Below are 14,136 nucleotides of genomic sequence, written 5' to 3'. Positions count from 1 at the left end.
GGGAGGGGGCAGGGTGGGAGATGGTACAGGAATTAAGAAGCATAGTTGGAGGGAGTGGAGTAGATAGGAAGATGTTGAGAAGAACTATATGCACAACCAAAGGGCATGGACTAAGGTAGGGGGGGACAACTGGAGGAAAGGGGATCTCTGGGTGGAGGGGAATGAAGTTAAAAGAAATTGAGACAACTGTAACAGCATAATCAATAAAGCATATTAAAAAATGGCACTACATAAAACTAAAAAGCTTCTGCTTAGCCAAAGAGAACATCAGTGAAATGAAAAAGGAACCAACCACATGGAAAAAACATATTTGCCAATGATACCTTGGACAAAGGTTTGATCTCTTAAATATATAAAGAACTCATATGACTCAACACCAGGAAAACAATCAATTCAATTAAAAGTAGGAAACAGACTTGAACAGACATTTCTCCAAGAAGGACATTCAGAGGCACCATAAGCATATGAAAGAATGCTCAACAGCACTAGCCATCAGAGAGATGCAAATTAAGACCACAATGAGATACCACCACACACTGGTCAGAATGGCCATCATAAACAAATCAACAAACAACAAATGTTGGTGAAGGTGGGGAGAAAAGGGAGCCATAGTGCAATGTTGGTGGGAATGCAGACTGGTGCAACCACTGTGGAAACAGTATGAAATCTCATCAAAAACCTTAAAATGGAACTGCTTTTAGATCTAGCAATCCCACTGCTGGAATTATACCCTAAGAATTCTGAAACACCGATTCAAAAGAGTCTATGCACCCTATGTTCATAGCAGTGCTATTTGAAAGAGCCAAGTGCTGAAAACAGCCTAAGTGTCCATCAGTAAATGAGTGGATCAGAAAACTGTGGTACAGTCACACAATGGAATATCATGAAGCAGAAAGAAAGAAGGAACTCCTACCTTTCACAACAACATGGATGGAACTGGAGAGTATTATGCTAAGTGAAATAAGCCAGGCCAGAAAAGACAAATACTGTATGATCTCACCTAATACAGGAACCTAATGAACAAAACCAACAAATGAGCAAAATAGGACCAGAGGCATGTAAACAAGGAACAGAATGACAATGACCAGACAGGAGTGGGGAGGATGTGAAGGAAGGAAATAAGGGGAATGGTCTGGTCAAGAAACATGTATAAATGACCCATGGATTTGGACAACAGAGTGGGATTGACTATGAGAGCAGGGGGTGGGCTCATCAGTGAAGAGCAGTGGGAGAAAAATTGGGACAACTATAATAGAACAAAAATAAAAATGAAATTAAAAAATAAAATAGTTTATGACACCAATAGTATATTTGTGTGCCTTCATCACTTACCAAAAGTTTTTTAAAAATTTTTTGGTTGCCATGACAAACAGTAGGGCTATTGTCATGACTTTATACAAGAAAAAGAAAAAGAGCTGACCAGACTTGCTTCTTATACAGTGGCCACCAGAAAGTTCAACATTGGCACAAATACCACAAATGCTTATAACCAAGAGCTGGATGTTCATGGATCTGGCATATGTGAAGATGGTCAGGTAAGCACATGAGGAAGTGACAATAGTGATGATTCAAAATTACACATCTGTGTTAACAGAACAGGTCTGAAGATAGAGCATAAAGAACAGGTGTATCCTGAAGAAAGATTGGTGTCAGAGAGCACCCCACAAGGTACTGACCCTGCACATGGGGACTGTGACTGATCAAGTGCACTTGTCCCCATTTGGTCTTAGAGGAGCCACCCATGTTCAGGAAGTTTTCATCCTGAGACCATTGTATTTCATTATTTAAGAGATTTTGTATCAAATTCCAACTTAATTTTTTTCCACATCCATTTCCCATTCCACCCCTCAAGGGATGGTGGAACAAGAAAAACTGAAGAACATATGGATGGAAGTGAGCAGAAGCTTGTGCAGGCCAGCGAGGACCCAGAACTAGCCACTCAAACAGCAGCCACCATTCCATGTGGCTCAGGAAGAGGCCTGCCACTTTACCAATTTATTATTGTATCAAAGAAATTTTAAAAATAGTAACACCCTGGGGTTAATGTAGTACAAAACTCATTCCACAAAAAAAAAAAAAAAAAAAAAAAAAAAATTCTGAGCCCCTGATACACTAGGATGAGGCCTTGTTGTTACCTTTCAAAACCAGGAAGGGCTGACACAGCTTACAGGGGCTTGCTAATCTCAGTCAGGATTGAGAGACGAAGACAAATCCATGATTACTAGATCTGCAATGATCTGTGCAATTTTCAGAAGTATTTTATTTCTCCCTGTCTGCAGCAGTTTCTCTTCTTAAGGCCAACAAGGACCCATGTGTCAGAAAGAGCTCCTGTTATCTCCAAAGGACATGCTTGTAAAGTCTGCACATGACCTGTTTTAACTTCTGAACAAGGAAATGGCCACTTACAGGAATTAGTTTTAAAATAACTAGCTGAGATTTAAAGAGTATGTCTGAGAGACAGTGTGGCCTAAGGGATAATAATGGTTTCCATTTATTGAGTACTTAATATTTGCCAGACACTCTGCTATGAACTTAACGTTTATTATTTTAATGAAGTCCAACATTGATCCATGAGGAAAGTCATTATATTACACTTAATTTTATGAATGATAAAATTGAGGCAAAGAAACTTTCAATAACTTGACCAAACTCGAAGGGCAAGTATGTGGCTCTTTGGGGATTCAAACTCGTTTGTCTAATTTGAAACAAGAACCCAGGGTCACATATGTGGTTTCACCTCTGATCCCTGTGTACTCATAAAAGAATCCATCCTCTTCTCCTTGAACCTCATTATCACCTTATTTCAAATAAGATTTAAATTTGCTGTCTGATTGAAGTCAACTTGTGAATGTTCCAAACTAAAATTTTGAACAAACAAATGAGGTTCTGAGACCTGCTCTCATGGCATCACACACTTATTAAGAAACCTGATTTTATAGAGGAAAACACAGAAGCACCAATATGTTAAGAATTGCACCCAATGTCACTCAGCTTGGAAATGGTGGACCCCAAAATTGCATCCATAGCTTCAGTGACTACTCACCAGGAGGTTATGACAAATTTTTCAGTTAGATATCCTACCACCATTACAAGAAATAGGTCCAAAATTAAAATGATTATTTTGCTCCCAACACTGACTCAGCTTCCTAAATGCTTGTGTCTGGGGTTGCCAAAGCCATCCCCTTTGCACCAGAGCCAGAAATCAGTATCACTGTATACTTCTCCTTCTGCCCCCTCCCCAAGACTCCCTTCCACAGAGTCAGTGCTCAATAAGTCACACAGACATTAAGACAAGGAAATCAAGGAAAGATAACAACAGCAGAGTAAGTAGCAGTCTCACCTCTTGCTCCCATTGCAGGACTTGGAGCAGAGAGTGAGTGAGAGCAGATTTTAGATAGGGAAAACATGGACAGGAGCTTGGGAACAGCACGGGAGAGGGAAAAAACTACAGACCGCACTCTCCAAGCAGAGTTGCCAGGCTGCCCAGCCCAGCACCTCCACCACACCACATAAGGTCAGCGGCTGACCAGCTCAGTAACTGGGATCTGCCTGGAAAGTGCACTCCTGCCATAGTCTCCCTGTCCAGCGATGGCTGGGAAGGAGTCAGCAAGAAGGTTTGGTGAAATAGTTAGAGGTGCGAGAAGACAAAGTCCAGCCCTGACTGTGAAAGACTGTGTAAATTTTAGAGTTGGGGGAGCACAGAGAACAGGATCTCCAGGAACTGTTGCTGAAGTATGGAGGACAAACTGAGACTCTTTTAGAAAGAAAGCTAAGGCAAGACCAAGACTTGGTAAGGACTGCCTGGCAAGCCTACGTGAACACAAAGGGGCACCGCTAAACAAAAATGTAAAATGATGTGGCAGAGAGAGGCCCACACAGAGGAAAGCTGAAGCAAGACCTGTGGCCTGGTAGGGGCCCCCATCTGGCAAGCCTACACATGTGCACAAGGGCTCTGCTAAACAAAAACGCAAACCAGTGCTGCAGTTTGGAAGCCATGAAGAAAGTTTTTGGAAGAAGAGCTGAACCAAGACCTGAAACCTCTCCAAGACTATGGGCATGCACACCAGCTTGCCAGCATAGTAGCACTGCTAAACAAAAATGAAGAGAGCTAGAGGGTACCACAAGACCAGTTGGGGGAACCCAACTCAATGCGGCTCACAGCAGAGAGCTGAGGTAATGGGAAAAGTCAGCATACCATGAGTGAGAGAATAGCAGCCTCAGAATCCAGCTTCATCTCCTCACAGACAGGCAACCAGAAAGGAAGATAAGAAACCCATGGAACTTTGACCAAGGACAGATTCAGAAAGAGAAGAAAGCGGTAAAAAACAGATATTACTGGGACGAATTCCACTGCATATTCTTCATGAGTTATTTTCTTGTGCTCCCACTTTATGCATTTTAAGACACTAGTTGTTATATTATAGTTTATTCCAAATATAATATATTGCTCCTCCCTTTTATTATCCCATTTGAACATCTGATCTCCTCTTCTTACTTTTGTCTTAAATTTTATCTTCCCTTTTACTATGACTAGTATCCATTCTGTATCCATATTATTTTTCCCCGTTACAGCCTCTCAAAACCATTTTTCTTGTCATTAGTCATCTCATATTCTGTTTTCCTGTTCATAAAATACAATTATTCTTTCTCCATTTTGGTTAATCTTTGCGCATTTGTTGTGGTATGGTGGTATTGTGGCATTACAGTGATTTTATTCATAGATATCCACTCTTTTAGTATTTCAAATCTCAAATCATTTAGTCCCCCTCTCCTACTCCATTAATAACTTCTTCCAAACCTCCTTTCAGCTTAAATTTAAAATTTTTTTCCTCTCTTAGCCTGGTTTTCATTCTCATTCTTAGTGTACCTATCCCCTCTATCATCTCAAATTCACTTTCCTTTCCTTTGGACATCTCTTAAACTTTTCTTCCCTCTTATTTTTTCCCTCTTATCCTCATCTCATCTATATTAATCATATCCCAAAAGTTATCCATAGTACTGGGGAGAGGCTTTTCTCTAATTTGTTTCCTACTTTCTCTTCCTCTTATTCTTCTTTAAGTTTTTTGTTTTGTTTTATACTAAATATATATTCTATAACTTCTGTATAAACCTACTACTATACTCTTCCCTTCTCATTTGATTCTGCCTTCTTCCCTCCCTTTTTTAACATAAAGTGTAAATTTTACTTACTGTCTCTCATTGTCTTGTACCTACTCACTATTATTGATCTTCTACATTCCCTCAAAAATCATCTTTCTTTCAATTAGTCAACTTTTATCTGTTTTTCCTTAAGTATAATAGTCTTAATCTCTTTATATCTATATTAATATTGGCTCATTTGATATTGGTAGTGTAATTGCAGACGGAGGATATTTTTGAGGGTCTGGGTTTCTTGCCTGGGTTGTGTGTTTGTTTCAAAAGCACCTCCACAAAAGAATGCAAGATGTGGTGGATGGATTGACTCTCAATCAGCTAGATGGACGGAACGTCCCACCAAAGAGTAACACAACAAAACAAAAACTGAAATAAACCAGACAGCTTAAACAAATGTTATAAAGGACATCCAAAGAACATCAAGCTCAGGGCATCAAAGAGACTGCACCACTGAATCACACAAGTCTCCTAACACAGAAGATCACACCATGAAGGTAGGAAATCAAACCAACAAATCTAAGAAACATAAACAAATAAAAAGAATCACCTAAAATGGGTAGAAAAAGAAACAACACCCCAAGAAAAGAAAAGGAGGAAGGCCCAGAAAGAGTACTAGATGAAACAAAGGCAAGCAACATATCAGACATGGAATTCAAAATAATAGTTATAAGGAAACTCAATCAACTTAACAAACTCAAGAAAACTACAACGAACTCCAGAGAAACTACAAAGAACTCCAGAACTACAAAGAGCTACATGGAACTTACTGAGAAGGACATCAGCATTAAAAAGGATAAAAACTATCAATAAGAGCCAGGAGGAAATGAAGAATACAATTTCTGAACTGAAGAACACAGTAGAAAGAATGAAAATTTGCAAATCAATAAATATAATACATCACCTAAACAAAATGAAAGACAAAAATCACATGATCATATCAATAGATGCTGAAAAAGCATTTGATAAAGCACAACACCCATTTCTGATGAAAACGCTCAGCAAAATAAACATAATAAAGGTTATATATGAGAAACCTGAGATCAACATCATATTCAATGGACAAGAGCTGAAAGCATTCCCACTGAGATCAGGAACAAGACAAGGATGTCCACCCTCTCCACTCCTATTCAACATAGTGTTGGAAGTTCTAACTACAGCAATGAGGCAAGAAAAGGAAATAAAAGCATCCAAATTGGAAAAGAGGAACTAAAATTGTCATTATTTGCAGAAGACATGATAGTGTATATAGAAAACCCAATAGACTCCACTAATAAACTACTCGACATAATAAGTGAATTCGGCAAAATAGCAGGATACAAAGTCAATATGCAGAAATCGAAGGCATTTCTGTACACCAACAATAAAATCTCAGAGATAGAAACTAAAAAATTCCCATTTACTATATCAATAAGAAAAATAAAGTACCTAGGAATAAGTTTAACCAAAGAGATAAAAGATTGTACTCAGAATACTACATAACATTGAAGAAAGAAATTAAGGAAGATACAAATAAATGGAAGCAAATACCATGTTCATGAATGGGAAGAATCAACACCATTAAAATGTCTATACTACCCAAAGCTATTTATAGGTTCAGCGCAATCCCTATTAAAATACCAGTGACATATTTCACAGACCTAGAACAAATACTTCAAAAATTTATATGGAGACAAAAAATACTTTTAATAGCCACCACAATCTTGAGGAAGAAGAACACAGTAGGAGGAATCACAATATCTGACATCAAACAATACTGAAAGCCACGGTGATTAAGACAGTCTGGTACTGGCATAAGAACAAACATATAGGGCAATGGAACAGAACAGAGAGCCCAGAAATAAACCCAGGTCTATATGGTCAACTAATATTCGACAAAGGGGGAAGGAACATAAAATGGAGTGAGAAGAGTCTCTTCAACAAACGGTGCTGGGAGAACTGGACAGGAATGTGCACAAAAATGAAACTAGACCACCAACTTATACCACACACCAGAATAAACTCAAGATGGATCAAATACTTAAATGTAAGACATGACACCATAAAAGTCCTAGAGGAAAAGATATGCAGGAAATTTTCAGATATCCCACGTAGCAATATTTTCACCAATACATCTCCTAAGGCAAGGGAAATATAGGAAAGAATAAAGAAATGGGACTACATCAAACTAAAGAGTTTCTGCTCAGCAAAAGAAAACATCAGGAAGATGAAAAGGCAACAAACCAAATGGGAAAACATACTTGCCAATGATACTTCAGACAAGGAAATGATCTCCAAAATATATAAAGAATTTACATATCTCAGCACCAAGAAGACAGACAGCCCAATTATAAATATAGGCAAAGGACTTGAACAAACACTTCGCCAAGGAGGATACGCAGAGGGTTCATAGACGTATGAAAGAATGCTCAATATCACTAGCCATCAGAGAGATGCAAATAAAAACCACAGTGAGATACCACTTCACACTTCACACCGGTCAGAATGGCCATCATCAACAAATCAACAAACAACAAATGTTGGCAAGGATGTGGAGAAAAGGGAACCCTAATGCATTGTTGGTTGGAATGCAGACTGATGCAGCCACTATGGAAAACATTATGGAATTTCCTCAAAAAACTAAAAATGGAATTGTCTTTTGAACCAATGATTCCACTGCTAGGTTTATACCCGAAGAATCCTAAAACACCAATTCAAAAGAACTTATGAACCCCTATGTTCATAGCAGCGCTGTTTACAATAGCCAAGTGCTTGAAACAGCCTAAGTGCCCATCTATAGATGAGTGGATTAAAAAACTGTGCTACATTTACATAATGGAATACTATGCAGCAGAAGAAAGGAGCTCCTGCCATTTGTGATAACTAGGATGGAACTAGAGAGAATTATGCATAGCAAAATAAGACAGGCAATGAAAGAAAAATACCATATGATATCACCTAATACAGGAGACTAATGAACAACACAAACCAATGAACAAAATTGAACAAGGAACAGAAAAACAGTTATCGGGGGGAGGGGGGCAGGGAGAGAAGGGCAGTAAATAGGGGAAGGTTCTAGTAAAGGAACATGTATAAATCACACATGGACATGGACAACGTGGTGGGGAATGACTGTGGGAGAAGAGGTGGCTTAGGTGTGGGGAGCAATGGGGGAAAAATGGGACAACTGTAATAGAAAAACAATAAAAATAAAATAAAAAATTAAAATAAAAAACTTTAGCTATTTAAATAAACTTATAAAGCATTATTAAAAAAGAGTTTATATGACTCAACAAGAAGACAGATAATCCACTTAGAAAATGGACTAAGGTCCTGAACAAACACTTCTCCAAGGAGGACATACAGTGGGCTTATAGGCATGTGAAAGAATGCTGAACATCACTAGCCATTAGAGAAATGCAAAGTAAAACCACAATAAGCACCTCACACCAGTCAGAATGGCCATCATAAAAAAATCAACAAACAACAAGTGCTGGCAAGGATATGGAGAAAAGGGAACCCTAGTGCACTGTTGGTGGGAATGCAGACTATTGCAAGCACTATGGAAAACATTATGGAATTATCTCAAAAAACTAAAAATGGAACAGTCTTTTGATCCAGCAATTTCATTACTAGGATTATACCCAGAAAATCCTGAAACACCAATTCAGAAGGACCTATGCACCCTTATGTTTATAGCAGCACTATTTTCAATAGCAAAGTGCTAGAAACAGTATAGGTATTCATCAGTAGATGAGCGGATCAAAAACTGTGGTACAATTACACAATGGAATACCCTACAGCAGAAAGAAGAAACTCCTACCTTTTGCTACAGTGTGGATGAAACTTGAGAGTACTATGTTAAGTGAAGTAAGCCTGATGGTGAAAGACATATACCATATGATCTCACCTAATACAAGAAACTAATGAACAAAACAAATGAGCAAAATAGAACCAGGGACATGTAAACAGGAAACAGGCAGACAGGGACCAGAAGTGGGTGGGGGGAGTGGGAGAAAGGGAGAAAAAAGGGAAGGGTCAAATCAAGGAACTAGTGTGAATGATCCATGGACATGGACAACTAAATGGGGATGGACTGTGCAAGATTGGGGAGGTGGGTGGAGCAGGGGAGAGCAAAGAGGGGAAAATGGGACAACTGTAATAGAAAAACAATAAAAAATAAATAAATAAAAACAAGGAAATCAGTACCAGCAAAAATTTATAACCTAAGGGACGAGAAGAAGGTATTTTCTAATGGTTTGGGGGAAGTCCTGCAAGTGTCATTAAGACCATTGCAAGAGAATCATTGCCAAAATATCTACAGTGAAAACCCAGCCACCACTTTTACAGCCTCCAAGGAGATCCTGCAGACAAGTCCCTGAACATCGGCTTGTCTTCGTACCCAATGGGGAGAACTGCCTGCCCTGCATGTGACTGAACATTCACCGACCCTCCTCTTCAGACCGTGCTTACCCAGGTTCCACTTATAAATGCCTTTCTGTGGCCCTAAGGGGAATCTCAGTCAAAGGAACACCATCCATTTCCCTCTGGGATCCAGAACACAAAATCTGGACACTAACAGAAAATGACAAGGAAAAACCCACAACTTACAGAAAAGAATCCTGTCAAACACTGGATCCATGTTTGAGAGCCAGTTTGAGTAAGAACTGTCTCTAAAACAGGGCTGGAACAGGTCTGGGAGACATTAGCTGAGAGTAACAAACAATGTTAGGGGATGACTAGAGAGACATTTCAGTAAAATTTTATCTAAAAAAGTAACAATGAGTCTTAAAACACTGACCTACATCAGCCTGGACTTTGGGAGTGTGAGCAGTTTTTCACTTTAGATCAAAGCTTTCAAAGATAAACACACTAGGGAAGGAATCAGGCGGGGGATGAGGGGAAGGTAAAACTGAGCCTCTTTTTCTTTTTTCCCACTGTCCTTTCTGGGAGACTCTATTTCATACCACAGAAATCAGCAAGCCTCATTCTTGGTTGGGCGGTGGGTGTCTGCTTTGTTTCTTCTCCTCCAGTGCTCTGTGCTGAATACCTACCATGTGCCAGATACTGGGCAGGTGCTCTGCATCCTCACTGTAACCCTTTGAGCCTCAATTTCACTTAGGAAACCCAGGCTCTGAAGGCTTAAGGGACTTGTCAGTGATCTCCCAGGTAGACCCAGAGGGGATGGGCTACCCAATACAGTTTAGCTGATCCTGAAAGTTGTGGCAGGAATTATTTCCAAATGTCATCACCTATTGCTTATCAAGCCCTCTACAAGGTATTGTCAAATGTTACATAATAACATCAAATAATTTAAGCCAGCAGTTCTCCAAGTGTTATCTGGGGACCCCTCAAGCCCCTGAAATCTTTTCAGGGAATCTATGAGATCATCATATTTCTTGTAATGATGGTAAAGTGTCTCTTGTCTATCTCACTTGTCTTCATAAAGTGCAGAGACATTCCAGAGGTTGATGGTTACCAGGATATGTTCTTTACTAGGTCCTTGTGTATTAAATTTTTCTCAGTTTCAATTTGTAAAATGGCAAGTATTGACCAATGTAACTCACAGTAACAAAGGATCTCTGGCATCCCCAATAATATTTAAGAGGGTAAAGAAATGAAGAGACCAGAAAGACTGAGAATTTTCAACCTAAGTAAACTGGGTGGATAGTTGAGTTGGGTTATTTTGCTTGTTTTTTGGTTTTTGATTTTTTACCCTCACCTGAGGACATTATTTCATTGCTTTGAGAGAAAGAGAGAAACATCAATCAGGGATCAAACCCACAACCTGGATGTGTGTCCTAACCAGGAATCAAACCTGTGACCTCTAAATCCACAGTAAAACACTCCAACCAACTGAGCCACAATAATCAGGGCTCCACCTTTCATTCCTAATTGACCACATTAAAATGTAGAAATCTTATTTAATCTGAGGTAGGTGTGGCACTATTTATGAAATTAGTAAATTCTGTGGTTTTCATATGAAGGTTTATATTGCATATTTGAAATCTGGAAGTTTTTCAGAAATATGTCATAAAACCACCTTCTATAAACTGTCATGATAACAGCCCATCAACCGTCATTTTTAAGCTGGTTATTGCAAACTTAGAACATTTCTAGAATCACCATTTTTATTATTATTCTTTGGCAAAACAGAGAAATTTTCCCATAATTTTGAAGTCTTATCAGAATTCACTTCACAGAATTCCCTAACAATTTGCTGCAATTTTCACCTTGTATAATTTTGCATTGCTAATCTTACACTACAGTCCCAGGCAGAGCAGCATTCAACATGAATAGTTTTACCAAGCAGAGTTTTAGCTGCTTGTCTGGGTTAATTTATTAACACGTAAACTTACCCAGTGGTGTTTTAAATTTCACTTCATTAGGTTATCTAATTAGCGAAATAAATAGAAGATTAAAAATCTATCCTTTGGTTCAGAATTAGAAGAAATGTCAACCTAAATGAATATAAAACTTAAGCAAAATTAAGAGTTCTATTTAATTCAATGGAGTTAAAATGATAAAGATAAAACGGTGAGTATTAGATAACTTAGGAAAATGGACTGGACAACACTGCCAAGAATAGCTTTTGGAATAAATTAACATGCTCCCAAGAATGCATGTAAATCTCTGCTGTTGGCAGCATGAGTTGGAGGCCAGAGAAGACTGCAAACACTAGTAAAAGGAAAAAAATTTGAAAATTCTTCTAAAGTGCAAGTTTCCCCAGAGACTTTCTGGAGAACAGGCTCTGAGTCTGATAAGTCTAAACCAGAACACAGGGTACACAGAAATAAAATATACAAAAAGAGCTTGTATCACCCAGGAATTATTTCAGTGTTCACTATGGCATCATTGAAAAGTTACATTGTTCTCTCAATGTTGTATTTTCTTTGGAGAGATTTCAATTTCACTCCACCTTATCCTGGTTTCAGTTCTGTAATTTAATCCAAATTGTGTCCAACACACATGACATCAGCCTTGAAAATGAGTGAACAGCCACTGATGTTCATAGGTTTGAGATAATGAAGTCCAACAAGACTAAGAGAAGATCTCTTGTTGAAACCTAAATTAACATGCAGCTGGTTTCCTTTAAAGCCACAGGGCAAGCTCTGAGGACCCAAACCCCAGTTCTGACCCAGGGTACCACTTCCTTCATGTCACTTTCCCCTTTGGCATAAGGTGGCACAGGATTTGATTCCCACCAGATCACTGACCAGCTGTGAGAACATGGACCACCCACTTCCTTCTCCAGAGCCTCTGTTTCCTGTTCACTGGAGTCACCAGCTGAGAGGTCTGACAGGAGTTCTGTGCCATTTACCTTGCACAATCCCTGCCACCAGTACTTATGCTTCGAAATCTCAAAATAAACATTATTATTGCAACACTACTTAAATATACTAAACAACAACAAATGAAAATCATTGTTTCTGGGCACATCATTACAAGATGAAATGAGAGGGGGAGTTTTTAAAATATATTTAAGTCACTGAGTGTTTTGAATTTAACAGAAAGTTCATTTCATTATAAGGCTTGTTACTGTGCATATGTCCCAGGGCTTTAATTTGTTCCTCTTTAGGAGAACTACTACATATGTAAACTGATGTCTATAAAATTCATTTTTCTTTTGACAACGAAAGGACAGGAAATGTTCTTAGAAGACAACAGGTGAATTGCTCATCAGATGCAGATGTACACTTTTGTTCCTCAATTTCACTAGAAAAGCCGGGCCTTCCTTCAGTCGACATGTGGGTCAATCTCACATGCACAAGACACAAGGGCAAGAAGAATCATGCAGGATCCAGTTCAAAGAACGGAAAAGACAGACAAATGCTGACTCTCAAATTCTAAGAAGCATATTAGGAGTGTTTATGTGGGGATAAACATTTGCCCCCAACACACACTTGCGCATTTCCTCTGTTAGGATAATATACATGGCTCTTCTCTACCTTCAATTTTTCGCTGGGTATTAAGAGTGACACCTGGAGAAACTGAAACCAGTGCTCTGGCCCTGCACTCGAGAGGGGTCTGTGCAGGGAGCCTGTGCGCTGGCCCAGCCCTCACTAGACAGGTCCTCTCTCCTCCAGCTGCACCGAGGAAGGACTGGGTCATTTGAGGTGAAATGTTAGCAAGCCCTATACTCACAGAGCTACATTCCACCTCTCACCCTGACCACCCCCCCCCTTGTGTTGATTCAAACGCAGGTTAGGAAGAGGAATGTATTTACCGACCCCCTAAATTCCCAGTATCTGTGGGCACCTTAAGAAACAAAGACCAGCATTTGGAAAACAAAGTAATACGCAGAAGAGACAGAAACCTCTAAGGCAGGCAACTTTAGGGCTTAAGCTGTAGTAAATGCAGGTCATGTGGAATTTTCACCTCCACGGGTCTTAATGGCTCCTGGTGTTTCATAACAAGCTGAAATTTAGCAAATAATGGCCACTTGGGGCATTAGCAAGTTGGCAACAGATTGGAGCTTCAGAAAGCAAGCTGGCTGCTGGGGCCATTTAGACACAGGGCAACTGAAGCCCAGGTTTTCTTAAAGGAGACAGAGGTTCTGTCTCTACAAAGACCCTTGAACATTAGACTACAGAATAGTGGTTTCTCTGCCACACCCACAGGTGGGGAGGCTGGGAACAGAGACCTTAAAAACTGTAGATTTGAGTTCCTTGTGCTATACGTGAGATTGGGTTTCAAAAGGTTTCTAACAACGAGGCTCCCCAAATCCCATTACCTGATCTCAGGACCCAAGGAAGAATCTGAAAAGGCTTGAAGTCAGCATACGGAATAACTAGTGCCACAGCTATTAAAAGTGATACCCTCACTAACAAGATCTCGGGTTGCTACGGCTGATTTTTATGAATTATATCAGGATATGGTTTTATATCAGGTATATCCCAAGTATTGAGTAACGTGCCTTGTCTACAGTAGGTACTCAATGAATAGTTTGAATGAACAAGGCATTTATTAAAAAGAAAATATGCCACCATCTTGAGTTGAGAGAAA

This window comes from Furipterus horrens, unplaced genomic scaffold, assembly GCF_987537825.1.
Source record: "Furipterus horrens unplaced genomic scaffold, mFurHor1.1.pri manual_scaffold_4, whole genome shotgun sequence".
Lineage (NCBI taxonomy): Eukaryota > Metazoa > Chordata > Mammalia > Chiroptera > Furipteridae > Furipterus > Furipterus horrens.
The sequence above is the reverse complement of the archived record's forward strand: the minus strand, read 5'-3'. Positions refer to the sequence as shown.